Consider the following 25,348-nt stretch of genomic DNA (forward strand, 5'->3'; position numbering starts at 1 on the left):
ATCTTAATTTCCCTAATCATATTTGACATGATTGTGTTTATTTATAAATAAGATACATAGTTAGAAGCATAGAAGAGAAAATGTAAAGCAAAAATGATACTGGATTTGCAATGTAGAGCTCCAGTTATGAAAACCTAAAGAAGATTAACTGCAAAGATGACAATCTGACATATATTCAGATCTTTTTTTTTTTTTTTTTTTGCGGTGCTGGGGACTGAACCCAGGGCCTTGTGCTTGCAAGGCAAGCACTCTACCAACTGAGCCATATCCCCAGCCCCCATATTCAGATCTTGCTATCATTTGTTATGGACTGAACAATCATTGGAATAACTGAATATTGAGGTGCATAATTGTTGGTGATGGGTTAGGAGAGGGGAGTTGGTTAGCTGAAAAGGAGTCTTATAGCTGTTTCTTTATTAATATCATATATTTTGAATTTATTGACAACAGCAGGATCTGTTTATCCTGCTGTTGTCAATAAATTGTTTAATAAATGTTTATCACCATTCTTGACTTCTACTCTGAAATAATATGGAGGAGTTTAATGGCTACCCTTATAGAGATGAAAGGGTAGCAAAGAAGGTATTTCTTCTTTTCTGTTATTCTAGCTGCCATCAGAAAAGAGATAACAAAAAAGCTGTTGCTTGTGAAGCCCCCTGTCATTTGCGATCTGGGATATTGAGCTCTTAGGCAGTCAGAATTCCAGTTCATGAAGCAATCTATGTCAATCTTGTCCAGCCAGGTGACTAATCCCTATCCACTAATTATACAGGACCTGGATCTCTAAAAGAGAACAAGAAAGAAAAAAGCGAAGAAGGGAAATATGAAAAAAAATATAGATATGAATCTTAGACCCTGGAGGATAAGTTAAGGCCCAGATCACAAACAGCAAAACAGAGGGAAAAGGCCCTGAGGGTTATGCTGGAATTCAGTGGAGTGGTATTCATGAAATATAAAAACTGGGAGAACTGGGAGAACTAAGTTTGTTTTGAAACCTGGATTGGATTCAAGAATGAAAAAAATTAAGTTGAACTGTAATGACAATATCTATGAAGGCAAGTTTAAAGAGAGGAAAGTATGCTTTGAAGTTAAAATGGGTAGAAGTTTAATTATAATAAGTATAATTTCTAATGTAATATTAGCTATATAGAAGATAATCATATCTCAAATATTTCTTTAATATTTAAAGGTTAGAAGAATGAATCCTTGGTTTTCTTATTTATTAGTTGTGTAGTCGTGGGGAAATTACTTACCTTCTCAAAACTTCAGTTCTTCATTTACCAAATGAATTTATGATATTTATATGGTTGTTGTAAGTTAAGTGAAAAAAATATAAAGCACAGCATGGTGCCTAACACATCCTCAGAGCTTAATTAATAGTCACTATTATCAAGCAGTGGATAGGAGAGTTCAATCATGTGATGGATTATTCTTCACAGGTAGGTATACTATTAGTTATTTCTTAAAAGAGCAACTTGCAGAAGTTGTAGGGTCAGAACCTCTTGGAGATCATTTTACATTTAGTGCAAAGTTGGCCAATTTGTAGAAAGGTAATTCCCTTTGTTTCCTGAGTTTGTAAGAAATTAGGTCCTTTATATACTTTCCTTCCAAAATAATACTCCTTTTATGGTGTTGGGGATTGAACCCAGAGCCTCATGCATGCTAAGCATACTCTCTACCACTACCAAGAGTAGTACTTATAATATTCATTTTTAAAAATGTTTTGTAGTTGTAGGTGGACAGAATGCCTTTATTTTGTTTATTTTTATGTTGTGCTAATGATCAAACCCAGTGTCTCACACATGCTAGGCAAGTACTCTGCCACTGAGCTACAGCCCCAGCCCCTAATACTCATTTTAAGTTATCATTTACCATCAGTATTTTAAATGTTTTGTTTGACGTAGATCTTGAATTTTGGGGAAAATGAAAAAGGATGGGCAGGTTAGGTAGGCAGGTGATGGTGACTGAAAATAGAGAAGACGGTAAAGAGTATAAAGGCTAAATCTTCCTCCATGGTCAGTACAGATCACCCTTTGGATCTAATTCAATTGGTCATCTGTTTAGGTCTAGTGAAATAGGCTATCTGGAGTTGCAGGGAGCCTATAAAAAGAGGTCCTCAAAAGGCTCTCAGTGGGACTGGGGTTGTAGCTCAGTGGTAGAGTGCTTGCCTGGCATGTGTGAGGCACTGGGTTCAATCCTCAACACTGCATATAAATAAATGAATAAGATAAATGTCTATCACCATCTAAAAATATTTTTAAAAAATAAACTCTCTGGGCAGTCTATTGAAGTTAGGAAGAAAGATGGAGTTGGACTGTGGCTTTTATGAAATTAGTTTTGTTAGGCCTAAAAATGAGCCATGCAGAGTCAAGTTTAAAGATACTGTATAGAATTTTTGTTGTTGTTATTTCATATTCTGTTAGAAGAGTCCCTGATTTTGTACTTTTTTAATTCCTTTTAAGTAGACCTTAGTTTTAGAGCAGTTTTAGGCTCACAGCAAAATTGAGCAGAAATCACAGAGAGTTCCCATATATTCTGTCCCCACCCATGCTCATTTTCTCCTGCTATCAACATCCCACACCAGAGGGATACATTTGTTACAATCAATGAACCATCACGATCAGGTCTCTAGCTTATATTAGGGTTCCCACTTGTTCTACATTCTATGAGTTTGGAAAAATATTTAATGACGTGTGTCCATCATTACAGTATCATACAGAATGGTTTCACTAGCCTAAAATCCTCTTGGACCCACATATTCCCTCAACTACTGGTGACTATAGATCTTTCCCCTGAATCCATACTTTTGTTCTGATTTTTAAAAGACAACTTTATGGAGCTGTAATTCGTGCACCACAAAAATCCACCCATTTAAAGTATACAATTCAATTTAATTGGGTGAAATTTATGTAACATAAAATTATTATTTTAGTCAGGTGCAGTGGCACATGCCTATAATTCCAGCAGCTCGGGAGGCTGAGGCAGGAGGATCATGAGTTCAAAGCCAGCCTCAGTAAAAGCAAGGTGCTAAGCAACTCAGTGAGACCCTGTCTCTAAATCAAATACAAAATAGGGCTGGGGATGTGACTCAGTGGTTGAGTGCCCCTGAGTTTTGTGGTTTTGTTTTATTTTATTTTATTTATTTTATTTTGATACTGGGGATTGAACCCAGGGGTACTTAACCACTGAGCCCCATCCCCAGCCCTTTTTATATTTTTATTTTGAGACAGGGTCTAAGTTGCTTAGTGCCTCTTTTTAGTTGCTAAAGCTGGCTTCAAACTTGGGATCCTCCTGCCTCAGCCTCCCAAGTTGCTGGGATTACAGGCACATGCCATGGCACCTGGCTTCATTGTGGTTTTGATTTGTTTCCTTGATAGCAAATGTTGTTGCATATATTTTCTTGGGCTCATTGCCATTCATATATTTTCACTGTAGAAATGTCTATTCAGATCCTTTGGCCATTTTTGTATTGTCCCTCTTTATCCCTGATAACTTTCCTTGCTTTGAAATCTACCCTGTCTGAAATTTATAGTTACTTTTTTGCTGGGCATCAGCGTGGTATATCTTTCACCATCCCTTTCATTTTTGTTGTTGTTTTTATTGTTACCAGAGATTGAACTCAGGGGTGCTTAACCACTGAGCCACATCCCCAGTCCTTGTTTGTATTTTATTTAGAGACAGCGTCTCACTAAGTTGCTGAGGTTGGCTTTGAACTCATGATCATCCTTTTCCTGAGCCTAAGGGATTATAGTCAGGCACTACGATGCCCAGCTCCATTCCTTTTCTTTTAACTGATATTTATCTTTATATTTAAAATAGATTTCCTGTGGACAACATATGGTTGGGTCTTCTTTTTTAATGGAATTTGACAATCTTTGTTTTTAAATGTTGTACTTAAATAACTGACTTTTAAAGTGTTCATTGATATAGTTGGATTGTACCCACATATTTGTTACCATTTTCTACTTGTTGTCATTGTTTTTTCTTCCTGATTTTGTGTTTCCACTCTGTTTCTGACTTTTGTGATTTTATTTTATTTTTTTTTAGTATTGTTTCTGGGGATTGAATCCAGAGTTTCATACACACTAAGCACATATTCTACTACTGCTACACCGTGAGCTCCTTTAGGGATTTTAATTAAGCATTTGACATTATTTAATTTTCTCTCCTTTCTTGGGATATCAGTTATACTTACCTTTTCACTTTTTTTGAGATACTGGGGGATTGAACCCAGGGGCACACTACCACTGAGCTACATCCCCAGCCCTTTTCATTTTACTTTGACATAGGGTCTCAGTAAGTCACCCAGTCTGGTCTCAAACTTGCAATCCTCCTGCCTCAGCCCCCTATGTATCTAGGGTTATAAGCATGTGCCACCACATCTGAATTTTTTTTACTGTTTTTAGTATTTTCCCTAGAATTTTCAATATACATTTGTAATTAATTCAAGTCCACTTTCAAACAGCACTGTACTGCTTCACAGATAATATAACTACTTTATTATAACAAAATATTCCTAATATCTCCCTTCTGTAATAACTTTTGTTCATTTTACTTATATATAAGCATAAATAAACATCTGCATACATAAATATATGTAATATAATATGTTGTTGCTTTGTTTTGAACAAATGGTTATCAGTTTGATCAGTAAAGAATAAGAAAAAAGTTTTCCTTTACCTTTACTTATTCGTTCTCCAACATGCTTCCTTTCCTTATACATTTATCTGAGTTTCTGATCTATGTAATTTCCTTCTCTCTGAAGAACTTTTTATTGTACCAGGAATTGAACCCTGGAGTGCTTAACCACTGAGCCACATCCCCAACCCTTTTTAATTTTTACTTTTAAATTTTAAGACAGGATCTTGCAAAGTTGCTTAGGTCATTGCTAAGTTTCTGAGGCTGGTTTTGAACTTGTGATCCTCCTGCCTCAGCTTCCTCAACCACTGAGATTACAGGTATGTGCCACTGTTCCTGGCTTGAAGAACTTCTCTTACTATTTCTTGCATTGTAGAACATTGGCAAAAGTTTACCTCAATTTATGCTTGAAAAAGTCTTTATTTTTCTTTCACTTTTGGAGGATAATTTTTTACCTTACCCAATTTTAGGTTGTGTTTTTTTTTCTCATAGCACTTTACATTTTTCACTCCACCTTTTTCTTACTTCCTTGGTTTCTGAGAAGTTGAATGTATAATTCTTCTCTTTCCTCCTCTACAGGTAAGATATTCCCCCCCACTGCTGCTTCTTTCAATATTTTTTATTTATCTTTTTTTTATTAGAGATTGACCCCAAAGGTGCTTAACCACTGAGCCACATCCTCAGTAAACCACCCCCACATTTTTTTTTTTTTTTTTTTTTTTTTTGCGCAGTGCTGGGGAATCGAACCCAGGGCCTTGTGCTTGCGAGGTGAGCACTCTACCAACTGAGCTATCTCCCCAGCCCCGCCCCCACATATTTTAAAAATTTAAGACAGTGTCTTGTGGGCCTCGCTAAGTTGCTGAGGCCAGCTTTGAACTTGAGATCCTCCTGACTCAGCCTCCTGTGCCACTGGAATTATAAGGTGTCAGCTTTATCTTTGTGTTTTGCATTTCATTGTAATGTACCTATGTACAGAGTTTGTTTTTTCTTTTCTTTTTATTGGCATTTATCTTCTTATTGTTCTATAAGCCTCTTGTATGTATGGCTTTGCATCTGACATTAATTTGGGGGACATTTCCAGTCATTATTGCTTCAAATATTTCTTCTGTTCCTTTGACACTTTCCCTTCCCTCTGGTATTTCCATTATGTGCATATTATACTTTGCAATTTTCCCATAGCTCGTGGATATTCAGATTTTTTTCAGTTGTTTTTATCTTTCTCTTTCAGTTTCGGAGGCTTCTGTTGACATATCCTCAAGGTCAGAGATTCTTTTGTCAGTCATGTTCAGTATAGTAATGAGCTGGTCAATGTCATTCTTTGTTTTTGTTGCAGTATTTTTGATTTCTAACTTTTCTTTTTTAATTCTTAGAATTTCTATCCCTCCACTTATATCACTCATTTGGTCTTATATATTGTCTATGTTTTCCATTAGGACCTGTAGCACAGGTGCCTAAAAATTTCAACATACCTGCATATCTTATTCAGGTTCTGATACTTGTTCAGTCTATTCAAACAATGCTTTTTGCCTTTTAGTATGCCTTGTAATATTTTGTTGAAAATCACACATTGTACTGGATAAAAAGTATTGCAGTGAATTTGCCAATAGTCATGTGCTGCATAATCTTTCATTCAACAGTAGGCTGAATATATAATGGTAGGTACCATAAGATTATATTACCAATTGACGTTGTAGACAGATTTATTAGGCTCTGATAAAACCATAACAGGTTAGACTCTGGTAAAGTAATTTCTCTGAAGGCAGGCCTTGTTTAGTAGGATAGAATGCTGTGGCATATTTCAAAATGGATACTTTATTCTTGTCCCTGCTAAAAGCCCAAAGGGAACTTCACTGTGAGAACATGATAGAGTTCCTGGAGGTAAAACTCACAGAATGCCCTCACTATAACTCTAGAGGTTTTATTGCTCTGGTTTGCTCATTCTGAGCCTCCAATTTATCATTTACAGTTTCTGTTTTCCTATCCCAATACTGGTTCCTGTGGAGGTCTCTTTTGATAGGTTTCTGCTCTGGTAAGTTGTGACTCTATCTGTCTGTCTATCCCTCCTATTATGGGGGCACTAGTTTGTCTTGTGATGTTGCTTCACTGACAAATCTAAGAAGAGTTTTTGGTTTTTCAGCTTGTCTAGCTTCTTACTTGTTAAGAAAGTGTGGTGACTTTTGAACTCCTTATGTGCTGAACCAGAAACAAGGAGTCTCCTTTGTCAGTTTTTTAATTGGGTTGTTTTATTATTAAGTTGTAAGAATTTATATATTTAGATACAAGTACCTTAACATATATATGATTTGCAAATAATTTCTCCATTTATGTGAGTTGTACTTTCATTTGAAGCACTAAAGTTTTTAAATTCTGGTTAGTTCCTGTCTATCTAATTTTCTTTGGTTACTGGTGTTTTTAGTGTCATACTGAAGAATCCATTGCCAAATCCAAGGTCACAAAGATTTACAGTTATGTTTGTCTTTGATCCATTTTGAGTTAATTTTGTATATTGTGTGAGGTAAGTGTCCAGTTTCATTCTTTTGCTTGTGATTATGTAATGTGCCCAGCCCCATTTGTTGAAAAGACAATTTTCCCCTGTTGAATGGTCTTGGTGTGTTTCCAAAAATCAATTAATTGACCACAGATACATGCGTTTATTTCTGGACTCTCAATTCTATTCCTTAATTCTATTCTATGAATCTATATGACTGCCTTACACTAGCACCACAGTGATTTGATTAGAATAGCTGTGTTGTAAATTTTGAAAAAAGGAAGTGTAAGTCTTCCAGTTCTGTTCTTGTTTTTCAAGATTGATTTGGTTATTCTGGGTCTCTTGAATTTCCATTTGAATTTTAGGCTTAGTTTGTCAATTTTTGCAAAGAAGTCAGCTGGAAACTCAATGGAGATTGCATTGAATTTATAAATCAATTTAGGGAGTATTGACATTTCTAACAATATTATGTCCAATAATCCATAAAATGAATCTTTCCATTTATTTAGTTCTTATTCAAATTCTTTCAACAATGTTTTCTTGTTTTTAGAGTGTAAGTTTTAGATTTTAAAAATAAATTTATTTTTAATTATTTTTGTTACTATTGAATATATGGAATTGTTTCCTTATTTTCATTTTCGGGTTGTTCATTGTAAACATATAGAAATACCATTTATTTTTTCAAATATTTATCTCATATCCTGAAGTCCTGCTGAACTCATTTATCCTAATCATTTTTAGTGGATTTCTTTGTATTTTCTTTATACAAGACTATGTCATCCACAAATATATAGTTTTACTCCTTTTTTTCCAGTCTGGATGCTTCATATTTCTTTTTCTTGCCTAGTTGTTCTGTCTAGAATCTCCTATACAATGTTGATATAAATGGAAAGTGTGGACACACTTTTCTTGCTTCTGATCTTAAAGGGAAAGCATTGTTTTTCCATTTAATATTATATTCGCTGTGAGTTTTTTGTACAGGAGCTTTTCCATTTTGAGAAATTTCCCTTTGTATTTAGTTTGAGTGTTTTTTAACATGATCCTATCTACATCTAGTGAGATCATCTTGTGTTTTTTCCACTTTATTCTAACAATATGGCATATTGTCTTAATTTAATTTTGGATATTAAACCAACCTTAAATTACTACAATAAATCCCTCTTGGTCATGATTTATAATCCTTTTTATACAGTGCTGGATTCATGGTGCTAGCATTTTGTTGAGCTTTTATGTCTCTATATAAAGAGATTGTAAGAAGGGAGGGGGATGGGAATAGGAAAGACAGTAGAATGAATCAGATATAAATTTCCTATGTTCATATATGAATACACCACTAGTGTAACTCCACATCATGTTTAACCACAAAAATTGGATCCTAATTAGAATGAGTTATACTCCATGTATGTGTAATGTGTCACAATATAATCCATAATGTATTTATAAAAAGAACAAATAAAAAAGACAAAAAAATTAAAGAGATTATAGTCTGTACTTTCCATTTCTAATGATGTCTTTGGTTTTGGTATCAGGGTAATTTTGACCCTGTTGAAAGAACTGGGAATTATTTCCCCCTCTTCTTTTTCTTAAGGTAATTTGTGAAGAATTGGTATTATCAGCACATCTGTAATATGTGGTACTCAGGAGGCTCAGTTGGGAAGATCACAATTTCAAGAACAACTAGGCAACTTAATAAGACCCTGTTTTAAAATAAAATGCAAACTAAATAAAACCAGGATGTATAGCAATAAAAACATAAAATAAAATAAAAAGAACTGGAGACATAGCTCAGTGAAAAAATACTTGCCTATGATGTGTGAGGTCCTGCATTCAATCCCACTGCTGAGAAAAAAATGATATTAATTATTCCTTAATAGTGAAGCCAATTATTCTGGACTTTTCTTTGTGGGAATGACTTAAATTACTAATTTAGTTTTTTACTTGCTTAGCTCTATTCAACTTTTGATTTCTTTCTTCTTGAATAAGTTTAGTTATTTTGTGTCTTTCTATGAATTGTCCCTTTCATTTAAGTTATCTAATTTGGTGACACAAAGTTGTTCATAGTATTCCCTAATAATCATATATTATTATTATTATTATTATTATTATTATTATTATTGCTGGTGATTGAACCCAGGACCTCATGCATGCTAGGCAATCACTCTACCACCGAGCAACACACCCAATCTCTTTTTTGTATTTCTAATGTGAACAGTGATGTAACTACAGTTGTTACTGGTTTTAGCAATTTTGAGTCTTTGCCTTTTTTCCAATTAGTTTAGCTGAAGGTTTGGAAATTTTGTTTCATTGATTTTTCTTTGTTATTCTCTTTTCTCTATTTCATTAATTTATATTCTAATCCTTCTTACTTTCTTCTTCCTGTTCACTTTGGGTTTAGTTTTCTTTTTCTGGTGTCTTCAATTGGAAGATTAGGTTGCTAATTTGAGATTTTTATTTATTTTCACATTTTTAATGGTGCATTAGAGTTATACATAATGACGGGATTTGTTGTTATGTATCTATACATGTGCACACAATATAACAACGTAATTTGGTCAATGTTACTACCCAACACTTCCCCGTTCTCTCTCCATCTCCCACCTCTTTTATATTATATATATATAGTATTCCCTAATACATTATTATTATTAGATTATACATAATATGAAAGATGGACATAATGCCTTTATTGAATTTATTTTATTTTATTATGTGGTGCCTTGAGGATCGAACCCAATGCCTCACATGTACTAGGCAAACACTCTACCACTGAGATACAATCCCAGCTCTATCTCCCACCTCTTGGTACCTTTTCTCTTCTGATCTCCCTTTGATTTTCATAAGATCCACCCCACCTTTCTTTCCCTTTTTCCTCTCTAGCTTCCACATGTGAGAGAAAACATATGATCCTTGACCTTCTGAGTTTGACTTATTTCATTTAATAAAAGCAGGCCTTTCTTTTTTAATGTAGTAATTTATAGTTATAATTTTTTACTTGTAAATACTGCTTTAGCACTATCCTATAAGTTGGCATGTTGTGCCTTCATTTTTATTCATCTTGTAATATTTCTTTTTTTTCAGTGATCTTATATTTCCTTGGTATGGATTCAAGCCTTTTCAACCTAACAGTTTACTTAGGAGAAATTATTATGAGTACGTGGCTTGTATATCAACATACAAATTGTAACATCTCCTTTCGAAGACATTCAATCCTTTCACTACTGGGAACATATAAACTTGCATTATTTACTCTTGGAAGCCTACACTATATACTTTCAGGTTTGTGACTCCTACAGGTGATAGAATATGTCAATTGCTTATTGTAATTGTCTCTGGGTAGATTTAGAAGCTGTGTATCAATAAAGTAAATAGGATTTTTAAAGTGTCCCTTAGAATATTACATCATTTTAAAATTATAATAACATCGTACAAATTAACTGGTGTCACTGTGATAAATCCATAATGTATAAATCATGCATTAATCATGTCCATCCATCCTTCTACACTTGTCACTCTTCCCCTCACTTCTCACCCCATTCCTGCACCCTTCCCAGTCCCTAGTAATCCCTTTTCAGGCCTTTCATTTTTTCTTTTTCAGTTTCCACATATGAGAGAGAACATGTGATACTGGTCTTTCTATATCTGGCTCATTTTGCTTACCATGATATGTCCTCCAGTTCCATCTATTTATGTTTGCAAATGACAATTTAATTTTTCTTTATGGCCAAGTAATTCTCCATTATGTATATGTACCATATTTTCTTTATACATTAATCTGTTGACAGGCATCTAGGATGATTCCATATCTTAGCTATTGTGAATAGTGCCACAGTAAACATAGGCATGCAACTAACTTCTTGTGTGCCAACTTTATTTCCTTTGGTTATGTACCCAGGAATAGGAGAGCTGGATCATATGGTAGTTCTATTTTTAATTTTTGAGGCACCTCTATATTGTTTTCCATAATTCCTCTGCTAATTCCTATCAACAATTCATAGGGGTTCATTTTTTTCCCCACATCCTTGCCAGTATTTGTTGTTTTGTTTTTGATAATGGTTATTCTAACTAGGGTGATATGGTATCTTATTGTAGTTCTGATTTATATTTTCCTGACGGCTAATGATATTGAGCGTTTTTTCATGTGATTGTTGGCTATTTGACTTCTTTTAAGAAGTATCTATTCAAATCATTTGGCCATTATTAAATTGGATTATTTGTTTTATTGTTGTTAAGTGTTTTGAGTTCTTTATGTATTCTGGGTATTAAGACTGTTAGATGAATAATTGGCAAATATTTCTCCCATTTTATAGGTTATCTCTTCACTATTGATTGTTCCCTTTTCTGCGTGAAAGCTTTTAAATTTGATGTAATCCCATTTGTCAACTTTTGCTTTTGTTTCCTATATTTTTGGATTCTTGTCCAGAAAATCCTTGTCTGTACCACTATCTTGAGGAGTTTACCCTAAGTTTTCCTCTAATAGTTTCAGAGTTTCAGGTCTTACATTGAAGTCCTTAATCCATTTCGAGTCAGTTTTTGTACAGGTTAAAAGATAGGGGTCAAGTTTCAATTTCCTACTGTGGATATCCAGTTTTCCCAGCAACCTTATTAAGTTTTGATATGTTGTATCTTTTTATTCATCTCATAGTATTTTCTAATTTCCATTGTGATTTTTCTTTGAATTCATGTTTTCTTTAGGATGTGTCATTTAATTTCCATGTATCTATTGTTAATTCACCAAATTATTCTGTTATTAGTTTTTAATTTAATTCCATTAAATTAGAGAGCATGGTTTGTACAATTTCCATCACATTAAATTTACCAGAGTCAAGCATTGTAAGTCTAATTGGAGAATGTTCCACATACATGTCAGAGAGTTGTATATTCTTCTGTTGTTGGGTGTGATGTTCTATAGATATGTTAAGTCTTGTTTATTTAAGAGTTATTTAAGTCCTGTTGATCTTCTGTACAGTTGTCTTACCATTATTGAAAGTGTGATATTGAAGCTTCCAAATATTATTTACTGAATTGACCATTTGCCCTTTGTTGATTTCAGCTTCATGCATTTTTGAGTTATGTTGTTAGGTGCATTTATATTATGATTATTATATATTCCTCATGGGTTGTCATTATAAAACATCTGTATTTCTTGCTCATAATAGTTTGTCTTTTTTGTAGTTGTGAGGATTGAAACCAGGGATTTGCACATGCTAAGCAGGTGCTATACCATTGAACTACATCTCCAGCCCTCAGCCTGTTTTATGAAACAGGAAATTAGACCAGAAAACTTCTAGAACTCATAAATGAATTCAGTAAACTAGCAGGATATAAGATCAATGTTCATAAATCTAATGAATTTTTATTCATAAGTGATGAATCCTCAGAAAGAGAATTTAGGAAAACTACCCCATTCACAATAGCCTCGGAAAAAATAAAATACTTGAGAATCAATCTAACAAAAGAAGTGAAAGACCTTAACAATGAGAACTACAGAACAGTAAAGAAAGAAATTAAAGAAAACCTTACAAGATGGAAAGATCTCCCACGTTCTTGGATAGGCAGAATTAATATTGTCAAAATGGCCATACTACCAAAAGTGCTATACAGATTCAATGCAATTCCAATTAAAATCCCAATGACATACCTTACAGAAATAGAGCAAGCAATCATGAAATTCATGTGGAGGAATAAGAAACCCAGAATAGCTAAAGCAATCCTTAGCAGTAAGAGTAAAGCAGGGGGTATCACAATACCAGAACTTCAACTATACTATAAAGCAATAGTAACAAAAACAGCATGGTATTGGCACCAAATTAGACAGGTAGATCAATGGTACAGAATAGAGGACTCAGAGACAAACCCAAATAAATACAGTTTTCTCACACTAGACAAAGATGCCAGAAACATACAATGGAGAAAAGGCAGCCTGTTCAACAAACGGTGCTGGGAAAACTGGAAAACCATATGAAGCAGAATGAAACTAAACCCCTATCTCTCACCCTGCACAAAACTCAACTCAGAATGGATCAAGGACCTTGGAATCAGACCAGAGACCCTGCACCTTATAGAAGAAAAAGTAGGTTCAAATCTTCATCATGTCGGCTTAGGATCAGACTTCCTTAACATGACTCCCAAAGCATAAGAAATTACAGCAAGAATCAATAACTGGGATAGATTCAAACTAAAAAGCTTTCTCTCAGCAAAGGAAACTATCAGCAATGTGAAGAGAGAGCCTACAGAGTGGGAGAAAATCTTTGCCACTCATACTTCAGATAGAGCACCAATCTCCAGAATCTATAAAGAACTCAAATAACTTTACACCAAGAATACAAATAGCCCAGTCAACAAATGGGCTAAGGAAATGAACAGACACTTCACAGAAGAAGATGTACAAGCAATCAACAGATATATGAAAAAATGTTCAATATCTCTAGTAATAAGATAAATGCAAATCAAAACTACCCTAAGATTCCATCTCACCCCAAGTAGAATGGCTATTATCAAGAATACAAACAATAATAGGTGTTGGCGAGGATGTGGGGAAAAAGGTACACTCATACATTGCTGGTGGGGTTGCAAATTAGTGCAGCCAATCTGGAAAGCAGTGTGGAGATTCCTCACAAAACTTGGAATGGAACCACCATTTGACCCACCCATCCCACTCTTTGGCCTATACCCAAAGGACTTAAAATCAGCATACTACAGTGATGCAACCACATCAATGTTCATAGCTGCTCAATTCACAATAGCCAGATTGTGGAACCAACCTAGATGCCCTTCAGTTGATGAATGGATAAAGAAACTGTGGTATATATGTACAATGGAATATTACTCAGTCATAAAGAATAATAAAATTATGTCATTTGTAGGCAAATGGATGAAATTGGAGAATATCATGCTAAGTGAGATAAACCAATCTCAAAAAACCAAAGGATGAATGATCTTGCTGATAAGTGGATGATGATACATAATGGGGGGTGGGAGGGAGGCAAGAATGGAGGAAGGAAGGACTTTATAGAGGGAAAAGAGAGTTGGTAGGGGTGGGGGGAAAGAAAAAATAACAGAATGAATCAAACATCATTACCCTATGTAAATGTATGATTACACAAATGGTACACGTCTACTTCATGTACAACCAGAGAAACAATTTGTACACTATTTGTTTACAATTAAAAAAAAATATGTCCTAAGGTTTGATATAGGTAAAACCACTCCAGCTTTTGTTTGGTGTTATAGAATTTTCCATCCCTTTACTTTTCTTTCTTTTTAAAATCTCTTCCCTTCTTTCTTTCTTTCTTTTTGGTACCAGATATTGAACCCAGAAGCACTTAACCACTGAGCCACATTCCCAGGCTTTATTTATTTATTTATTTATCTTTGGTACCAGGGATTGAACCCAGAGGTGTTTAACCACGAAGACACCTCCCCCACTCTTTTACTTTTTTTTTTTTTTAATTTTTCAGACAGGGTCTTGGTAAGTTTCTTAGGGCCTTGCTAAATTGCTGAGGCTGGCTTGAACTTGTGATCCTCCTGCCTTGGCCTCCTTAGTGGATGAGATTACAAGTATGTACTACCACGTCTGGCTATTTGTTTTATTTTGAGACTAGATCTTGCCAAGTTGCTGAGGCTGACTTTTAACTGTGATCCTTCTGTCTCAGCCTCCTGAGTTACTAGGATTACAAGGTATGCATTAGTGCTCTGGGCCATCCCTTTACTTTTAATCTATTTATATCTTTGATCTAATTGTGTGTCCTAAAGATAACATATAGTTGGATCTTATTATTTTTATCCATGTGGCAATAACTGTCTTTTGATTGGATTATTTAATCCATTCACATTTAATGTTATTATTCATATAGTTAAATTATGTCTGCCATTTTACTTTTGTTTTCTATCTTTCATCTTCTTTAACCAGTCCTCCTTTCCAGCTTTGTTTCACATTGAATATTTTCTAGTGTATCATTTGAATTTCTTTTTTAAAAATATGTATATATATATACATATATATATATATTTTTTAGTTGTCAATGGATCTTTTATTTTCTTTATATGTGGTGCTGAGTATTGAACCCAGGGCCTCACACAGGCCAGGCAAGTGCTCTACCACTGAGCCACAACTCCAGCTCCTTGAAATTATTTATTTGTTTTTGTAGTTACTATATTTAATGAGAGATGTATATAATGTACAGCCTTCTGAGATTAGATACCTCATAAGTTTCCCTGAATTTAATTGTTAGAAAATAATCTTTCTCCTTTTAGAAGGAATATTAGGATATGCTAGAACTAAGATAAATTGAAAAACCTTGGCTTAAAAAACTAATTTCAAATTTTCCCTAGGTCCTTACTTCCCAGTCCCCTACTGTGTGGCAAAGTGACTCATTATAAAATGTGTTTCATGGACACTAAAGGGTTTTAGTTGGAGTTGGTAATGGCTAAAACGGACACAAATAACAATTTGAGAAAGTTGATAATTTGGGGACGCATATAGACAGAGTTACAAATCTTTTTGGCTCCCCCAAAATGGACTGAAATGCTAACATGCCATATTAGGGTCAGGGTCTTTCAATTGAAGGTGTATATTTATCAGAGTTATTACAAGATGTTGAAGGGGAACCATTCTTAAGAGCTGGGTTGTGGAATATAGGAGAAAGGGCAATCAATAGTATTCTCTTTTTTCTTTGTATGTGAAAACCATCTAGTCAAGAGTCCTCATGAAACATTTGAAAGCTTAATAGGTACAAGGCTCTAGGGGACAGAATGTAAGTAGTGGAGGGGTTAAATATATTTTTATGTTGAATTTAAATTCCCTTACATCGTCTCAAGTTATTCCCAGTAATGGGAAAACTTGCCATCTGCTTTCACTCTTTATGCTCCTGATGTGCCCAGTCTTGCTTGAGTAAGTATCATAGTCCTGCAAGTAAGAACTATTGCAAAATAGTGTTTCCACCCCCAGCTGTGTTTGTAGTACTGCTCTGCAGCCTTTTTAAATTCTCAATTTTCAGACCTTTTTTACTCTCTTTTGTTCACCTTTTCAAAGGATCTGTCATTTTTCTTAAGCTCTCTGCTGTCACCTTCTTACTCTTGCCTGAGCCTTTTACTTCAGAGAACACAGGGGCATTAAGTGGCTGACCTGTAGTGGCAGCCACCTTTACCTCTTTCCCATTAGACACAGGTCTTGCTATCTAAGGCTAACCTTTCCATCTTTTTATTTTTTTCCTTTTTAACTCAAAGTAATGAATTTTCTTATTTTCTAAAAATGATATATGCTTATTATAAAACTTTAAACAATATGAAAAATAGAGAGAAGCATTGTCTTTGCTGTTGTTCACCTCCTAGTTATCTATGACCTTTTTCATCAGGTATTCTTTTGTATCTCTATTGTTTTCTTCTCCATAGCTTCCTTCTTCCCTATCAACAAATATACTCAATCCTTAATCCAGAAACAAATATTTGACCACTCTTTAAACTATAATTTCCTTCCTTCCTTTCACTCTCATTTTATAAATTAATTTGCCAAAACATTGATACTGGATACCCGAGCCTACACTTCCTCACCTCCTTTACTTCCTCCTTCCTTCACTTTTCAACCCACTGCAAGCTATCTTCTACTTCTCCTTTTCTCATAAGGAGACCTAAAAGTAGGTCATTATTTCTGATTAAATCTCTGATTTTGACAAACTTTGGACAACTCTGAAAAGTATGAAATGATGAATGGATGAAGATGAAAATATGAAGGTAAGGGCTAGGACTCCTGAGGATTGCTAACCCTTATTAGCTGGATATCAGTGCTGTGGTTGTTGAAGAAGAGTACTGTAGGGCTTCAAGTAGGCTTTAAACAAAATATAATAGTCATATTTTCCATTTAAATGGATAGTCTTGATGGTTATGTGGTGAGTGGGAATGAGACAATAATTGGCCAAGATTCAAGGCAGAGAAACCAGTGAGAATACAATTTTTATATTATGTACGAGATGATGAGGGTCTAAATTAGGGCAGCTGTGGAGTTAATGTGTGTGTGTATGTTTTTGTACTGGGAATTGAACCCTGAGGGCATTTTTTTTTTTTTGGTACCCAGAGGTGATTAACCACTGAACTGCTTGGCAGTTCCTCTTTTATATTTTATTTAGAGACAGGGTCTCACTGAGTTGCTTAGCGCCTCTCTTGCTGAGGTTGGCTTTGAACTTGTGATTCACCTGCTTCAGCCTCCCCAGCTGCTCCCCAACCTGAAGTCACTTTTCCACTGAGCGACCTGACCATTTTTTTTTAAACTTTGAGACAGGATCTTGTTAAGTTACTGAGGCTGGCCTCAAACTTGCCATCTTCCTCCCTTAGTCTCCTGTGTCTGTGGGGTTAGAGGTATGTGCCTCATGTCTAGCAGATGATGAATTTTAGAAATTTAGAATAAAACCCAGAAATAACTTGTATCTATGCTGGTGGGAGCATTTTTTAAAATTGACAGTGATTGTTTTTATACTGTATAACATGATGTTTTGATGTACATATACATTGTGGAATGACTAAATCAAGCTATTTAGCATATGAATCACCTGATAATTTTTTTGGGGTGAGAACACTTAAAATCTACTTTTAGCAATTTTCAAATGTTATATTTTGTTATTAACTATATAATGGTTAATATTATATTGTTATCATATATAATAGATCATCATATATAATAGATCTCTGAAATATATTTCTCTTGTCTAAATGAAATTTTGTGTCCTTTGGCCAACATTTCCATAATGCCCCCACCTCCCACCCTCTGGTAACACCATTTTACTCTGTTTCAACTTTTTTAGATTCTACATAAAAGTGAGATCATGCAATATTTGTCTTTCTGTGCCTGTTACTTCACTTAACAAAATGTCCTCTAGGTTCATCCATTATGTTACAAATGGGAAGATTCCGTTCTTTTTAAAAGTTGAATAGCGGTTATTGTGTATATACACACCACATTTTTTTTGTCCATTCATCTGTTAATGGCCATTTAAGCTAATTCCACCCTTAACTCTTGTGTATAATGCTTCATTGAACACAGGGGTGCATATATCTCCTCAGCATGCTGATTTCAGTTCCTTTGGGTATATAACCAGTAGTGGAACTGCTGGATCATTTAGTAGTTCTATTTTTAATTTATTTTTCTTTTTTTGTACCAGGGATTGAACTCAGGGGCACTTTACCACTGAGCCACATCCCCAGCCCTATTTTGTATTTTATTTAGAAACAGGGTCTCGCTGAGTTGCTTAGCACCTTGATTTTTGCTGAGGCTGGATTTGAACTTGCAATCTTCCTGTCTCAGCCTCCCAAGCTGCTGGGATCACAGGTGTGCGCCACTGTGCCCGGCTTATTTTTAATTTTTGAAGAAACCTCCATATTGTTTTCATAATGGCTCTACAAATTTACATACCCACAAACAGTGTATAAAGACTCCATTTTCTCTACTTCCTTGCCAATAGAATGGGGGCATTGTTGAGTAAGAGGATAACTTCCAGGTTTCTGGCTTGACCTCAAAGGAAAATGAACCACTGACTGAGGTAAGGAATATCAGAGGAACAGATTTGGTTGGCAGGGTGATAAGTCCAATTTCATACATGTTTAGGGACATCTAAGAAGAGACATTAATCAGGCAATGGGATGGATATAAGATTCTGAAACTCAGGAAAGAGATGAAGACTAGAACTAGAGATTTAGGGACTATCAGCATTTAGATGATGTTAAAAGGGTAGGAATATATGAAGATCATTTATAATAAGAGGAATAGACAAAGGTTGGAATCTGAGAGAGTATTTAGAGGGTAAGTTAAAAAGGAGCCCAAGAACAAATTTTATTTTGAGATAGGGTCCCAATAAGGTGCTATGGCTGCCCTTGAACTTGTGATCCTCCCACCTCAGCTCCCAAGTAGCTGGGATTGAATACAGGCATGTGCCACCATGCCTCACTCAGATTTTCTTTTTTAACCAAAGTCATTGTCTCTGCCACTCCAAATAACATTATCATTATCAACAACAAACAACAGCAGATGACATTTATTGAGTATTTGCTATATGCTTGGCGCTATTCTAAGTGCTTATATATTTTAACTATTTAACAACTTAGTGAAGTGTTACTATTATTATCTTATTTTATACATGAGGAAACCAGCACACAGAAAGGTAAGTAATTTGCCCAAGTTACACAGCTCTTAACGTGGCTATACTCTGATTTGAACTTTAACAGTTTGGCTCCAGTGTGTTCCTTTTTTAGTTTCTTTATCTTTTTCTACCTTTCTTAAATGTCTTCATCATCCTATATTCTGAGTTTTAATTAATATTGTTACCATCCCTAAGCCTTTCTAAGCTAATGAGGTCAGTGTCATCTCTTTGCCTTATCTTTATTCCGTATCCTGAATATTACACATACTATTAATTTTTGCCTCTTTTCTAGCCTCTTTTTAAAATATGCTATGAATTATTGTTTAATACAAACATAGGGAAAAAGATTGAATCATTGTTTTCAAATGTATGGAGTAGCTAATTTTTTTGGTGGGGGTGGGTACCAGGAATTGAAACTCTGGGGCACTCAACCACCAAGCCACATCCCCAGTCAAATTTTGTATATTCTTTAGAGACAGTCTCACTGAATTGCTTGGGGCCTCCCTTCTGCTGAGGCTGGCTTTGAACTCACAATTCTCCTGCCTCAGCCTCCCAAATCGTTGGGATTACAGGTGTGTACCACGGTGCCCTGCTGAGTAGTTATATTTAGATGGTAAGATTATATATTATTTTCTCCCTTCTGTCTGGTCATGTGGATTTTTAGCCTCTTTTAAATTCACACTCTCATTTGTTCTCATTTAGACTATCACAGTAGCCATTTCTGTGGTCCAGCTGTCTCCTCTTTCCCACTCTGGCTTTCTTCTATACTGTCATTGTAATTATTGACCTGATTATTTTTTCTGTGCTTAAAAACCTCTGTTATGGCTTCTAAAAAGTTAAACATAGAATTTCCATGTGAGCTAACAATTCCACTGGTAGGTGTATACCCAAGAGAATTGAAAGCAGATTTTCAAACACACTTGCACACACAGCAGATGCTGTGGTAGAACTCATAGCTTAGTGGTAGAACACTTATCTAGTATGTGTGAGGTCCTGCATTTTATCCCCAGCACTGCAAAGCAAAACAAAAACACAAAAACTTGTAAACAAGTGTTCGTAGCAGAATTATTCATCACAGCCAAAAGGGAAAAATAACCCCAATGTCAGTTAACTGAGGCACAAGTATACAAAATGTGATATATCCATATATTGGAATATTATTCACCCATAAAGAGAAATGATGTAATTATACATGGTACAAAATTGATGAACTAAACAATATTCTAAGTGAAAGAACCTAGACACAAAAAATTCTCATATTTTATTTATATTTAATATCCAGAATAGGCAAATTCTTTTTTTCATTTTATTTTATTTCTTTATTTAATTCATTTGTTCTTTTTAAATATATATGACAGTAGGATGTATTTGACGTATTTTACATACATGAAGTATAACTCATTCTAATTAGGATTCCATTCTGGTGGTTGTACATGATGGTGAGTTTCACTGGTGGTGTATTCATATATGAACATAGGAAAGTTATTTCAGATTCATTACACTGTCTTTCCTGTCCTTTCCCAGTTCCCATCTCTTCATTCCCCTTTGTCTATTCCACTGAACTTCTACAGAATAGGCAAATTCTTAGAGATAGAATGTCAATTAATGGTTGCCAGAAGCTGGGGGCAGAAATGGAGAGTAGTTGATTAATAGGTACAAAGTCTCTTTTTGGGTGATGAAGTATTCTAGAAGTGGATTATGGTAGTGGTTGCACAACATTGTGAATGTAATGAAAGTCACTTAATTGAATTTTTTTTTTTTTTTTGGTGCTAGGGATTGAACCCAGGGCCTTGTGCATACAAGGCAAGCACTCTACCAACTGAGCTATACCCCCAGCCTTAATTGAATGCTTGTGGTTAAAATAGTGAGTTTTATGTTAGGTGTATTTTACCTCAATTTAATAATTTACTCCACATATGCATACTATGTCAAAATACATTCTACTGTCATGTATATCTAAAAATAACAAATAAAAATATATGAAAAAGAAAAAAAGGATAGAAGAGGGAATGATTTGTGAGTTTGTGGCTGAAGATCCCACTGTTCAACAGTGAGAAAATGCCATGAATATATTGTGTAATCAGTAATGAGATGCTAACAAGTGGCCCTGAGGTCAAAGACTATCTAGGTTCACAAGTGCAGAAACCTGTGAAGTAGAAAGAATGGAACCAGGTGATCCACCACACTTTTTAGGGAAAGGGCTGAAGAAAGTCATAGCTGCTTTTGAAACTTGCTGTGGACGGTTTTATCTCATACTTGAACAGCTTTACTTCTGTTGTTGGTATTCAACAAGTTCTTTACTGCAATTGTTAAGTTTGGAGAAATTAAGACTTATATTACCTACTTTAATGTCTGTTTTAATAGCTGATTTATGATTATGTGAATTATAAACAAAACTGGAAAATATAAAAAGCACACAAAAAAGGAAAAAAAGAAAGCTCTTGTTTCTCTTTGTTATTTAGAGAATAAAGCTTGGACTCTTTGACTTTGTATGTAAGGCCCTACATATGTTTCTACTCTAATTATTCATATGCCTCTCCTATCACAAATATTCTAGACCTATTAAATGTAAAACTTCCCTTTTATATCTCTGTGTTTTTATGTATACTATTCCCTCTGCTTAGAAAACCACCAGTATTTTATTCAACTAAACAAACTTTTACTCACTTTAGAAGATCCTGCTGAAATGTTAACCTCATGTAAACTTTTACTAGTTATCCTATGGAAACTTAGTTGCTTTCTGGTCTATGTTCCAACAGTCTGTCCTTTACGTTTCTCTTCTTAGTTTGTTTTGTGTCTTGTTATTTAACATATCTGTTTCCTATTGATCAGTGATATTCAAAACTTTTTGGAGGACATAGATGGTATAAACTATGGACTCTTACTAGAAAAAAATACACATATGTACATGCATATATTTATATATTTTTCTTGACATTCATAAACCTCTCAATGGACATGCACAGCCCTCTTCACCTGCATTAGAATCACCTGGAACGATTGTTTATAAAGCCATTTTCAGGTTCTACCCCTAGTTACTGAACCAGAATCTTTTGAGATTTAGCCCCAAAGAACTTAAACAATTCCCCCAAATGATTCTTTTATTCTTTAAACTGTGAAACTCTACATCATGTACAACCACAAGAATTGGATCTAATTAGAATAAATTATACTCCATGTATGTATAGTACGTCAAAATATATTCTACTGTCATTTATATCTAAAAAGAACAAATTTTAAAAAGGAAAAAAAGAGTCATTGTCTTAGGTTAAGGACTCCCACAACAGACAGTGAGTTATCGAGACAGGGAGTAGATCTTATTGATCCTGAAATCTTAATGTTATTTGGATCTTATCCTAAGTTCTAACCACATAACTACAAAGAAGGTAAGAAAGAGATCATTTCTAACTATGGTAATCAGAGAGTTAGCAATAGGAGATGAGAATGGCTTGACCCTTGGAAAACAGGTAAGTTTTCACACACACACGTACAAAAAAGCACATTGCAGGCATAAGATTGGTAGCAGCAAGGGAGAAAGGCTAGAAAGTATCATGTAATGTATATTCATGGAACCCAGAATATAGTAGTACTTAAGGCCAGAGAGGTTTATTTAGTCATTAAATAACCATTGCCGGCTTACCATGTGCTAGGTAGTATGTAATACATTGAGAATAAAATATGAATAAGAAAAGGTTTTTGCTTTTAAAGAATAAGAGAACTCTAGTAGTTGGAGTAACAGACAAAATGCAATAAAATAACAATGGAGATTTATGTTTTTTTTTTTCTTTCTTTGTGGAGGGTACTGGGGATTGAACCCAGGGGCACTTAACTGCTGACTCACATCCCCAGCCCTTTTTTGTATTTTATTTAGAGACAGAGTCTTGCTGAGTTACTTAAGGTCTCCCACATTGCTGAGGCTAGATTTGAACTTGCAATCCTCCTGCCTCAGCCTCCTGAGCCACTGGGATTACAGGCGTGCACCACTGTGGCTGGCCCAAGTCTTATGGTTTAACGTAACAATGGATCTTAGATTTGAGACATCTTTACCAAGAAGGTCGTTACAGAGAGAATGAGCAAGCATTTACTAGATGCACAAGGTTAGGAAGGGCATTTGAGGAAGAGGAAATTAAATTACCCAGGCATGGTGGGGTGAAACAGATGGACCATTCTTGTAACTGAAAATAGACTGGTATAACAACTACAGGTATAGAACAAGGAATTGATAGAAGATAAAGTTGGATGGGGGGGGGTCAGAGCACAAAATGTCCTTGCATGCCATACTGTGTTGTATAATTGGTAGGTATTGAGGACTTTTTTTTTCAGTGCTGGGGAAATAACCCAGAGTTTCACACATACTATGCAATGACAACAACGAGGCTTTGAAAAGTAACACAATCAGATCTTTGTTTCAGCCCTGGATTGTTAGTTTCTTATGGACAGTGACCCTGTATTTTATGGTAAGTAACAGATACAATTGATAACTCTCAAAAAAACCAAAAATGTACCTAGAATCTATTTCTCTTCATCTCCATTAGTGCCACCCTTGTTCAAGCTGATCATTTCTCATCTGGATTGTTACAATAGCCTAGTCTCCCTGCTTCTATATTTACCCCTCTAAAATACATTTTTTTCGTAGTGACTATAGTGACATTTTGAAAAGTAAAGAACGTATGCTTCTAGTTATGATGGGGTAAGTGATGGGGACTGAAATTTCACTTTGGCCTTAAACAACTACAAAACTGAAATATAAAATAACATTTCAGGGGCTGGGATCGTGGCTCAGTGGTAGAGCACTTGCCTCACACATGTCAGGCACTGGATTGGATCCTCAGCACCACATAAAATGAATAAATAAAATAAAGGTATTATGTTCATCTACAACTAAAAGTTTTTTTTTTTAAACGTGATAAAATAACATTTCAGGGAGAGGGAGCCTGGATAGAGTCTCGCAGTCTCTCTTCATTTAGAAGACAGATTTTAGAATTCAGGAGGATGAGGTGGCCAGAATTTGTAGATCAATGTACCAAAGAGGGAAGAGTAAAAAGGTGGGTATTCATGAGATCTACAGAGGCTTCCTCTTCTGTATTCAGCCAAGCACTTCCTGACACATGTGTATGAGACCAGAGAAAGAACCACCAGAAAGAAAAAGGCAGAAAAATTCCTAAATATATAAATTTTTAAAATCCAAAGTGCAATGCACAAGGCATTAATTTGAATACATAGAAGGGTATTTCCTCATTAGTAGGGATAAATTGGCTATAAGACTGAGGGTTCCATTTAACAAAACTTAAAAGCAAGCCTTAAAGAATTAAATTATTTCTAGATAACTGTATCCTAGAACAAATCTTAAGAATATTTAAATAACTAATAAAGAAAAAAAAATCAGCCTCCAATACCATAAAATTCACAGTGTCTGGCATCCAATAACACTATCAAGTATTCAAAGCAGGAAAATATTTCCCAAAGTTATGAGTAAAATTTGTCACTAGACACAGGTCCAGAAAGAAAACATAGAATTATTATACAATGACATTGAAACAGTTATGAATATAATCCTTAAGTTCAATAAAGTACAGAAAAATGTGATCACATGATCATGTTGAGAGGAGACATGGAGGATATGTAGTTTGAAATCAAGCTACTAGAGATGACAAAAATAATTCCTGAAAAAATATACATACATGAATGAATAGCAGATTAGATACTATTGAAGAAAAGATTAGTGAACTTGAAGACATAAATATTATCCAAACAAAAACACAGAGAGAAGAAAATGAAAAAAAAATGAATAGAGCATTAGTGTGCTGTGGGACAACCCAAAATAGACTGAACTTGGGAGAGAGATTAAAACTACTGGTAGGGGTTTAGTAGTCTCAATGATAGTAGAAAATGTTTGAAGCCATGAAATTGGATGCCATCAAAAGTAAACTAAAAGAGAGTATATTAAGTCATCACTAAAAATGGGGAAGAGTGGCTGGGCATGGTCACATACACTTGTAATCCCAGTGGCACGGGAGGCTGAGGCAGGAGGATCATGAGTTCAAAGCCAGCCTCCACAACGGTGAGATGCTAGGCAACTCAGTGAGACCCTGTCTCT

This window comes from Sciurus vulgaris (genome assembly GCF_902686455.1).
Source record: "Sciurus vulgaris genome assembly, chromosome: X".
NCBI lineage: Eukaryota > Metazoa > Chordata > Mammalia > Rodentia > Sciuridae > Sciurus > Sciurus vulgaris.